The sequence below is a fragment of the Eimeria mitis genome, genomic scaffold (assembly GCF_000499745.2).
Source record: "Eimeria mitis Houghton genomic scaffold, Emh_scaff4855, whole genome shotgun sequence".
Lineage (NCBI taxonomy): Eukaryota > Apicomplexa > Conoidasida > Eucoccidiorida > Eimeriidae > Eimeria > Eimeria mitis.
Window position 1 is genome coordinate 3,242 of NW_013573155.1, and position 262 is coordinate 3,503.

Here is a 262-nt window from a genome sequence, read left to right on the forward strand (position 1 = left end):
TGCTGCTGCTGCTGCTGCAGCGGCGGCTGCAGCAGGCCCCTCTGCTGTGGCTGCTGCTGCTGCTGCTGCTGCTGCTGCTGTTGCATGCGCTGCTTGGAGGGTGGTTTTTGCGTTCCTGCTGCCGCTTCTGTTTATCTATAAATTTTATTTCTTAATAAGTTCATTACTGTATATAGAGAGAAACACAATTACCAGCAGCAGCAGCAGCAACAGCAGCTGCAGCAGCAACAAACCGCTGCAGCAGCAGCAGCAGCAGCAGCAG

General features: G+C 53.8%; 1 protein-coding gene across 1 annotated transcript in view; it reads right to left on the reverse strand.

Annotated features, from left to right (window-relative positions):
• EMH_0078090 (uncharacterized protein) overlaps positions 1-262 on the reverse strand; it is a gene marked incomplete at both ends in the record, with an annotated part of 4,148 nt that overhangs the window by 2,794 nt on the left and 1,092 nt on the right. The gene's annotated exons all lie outside the window — the stretch shown is intronic.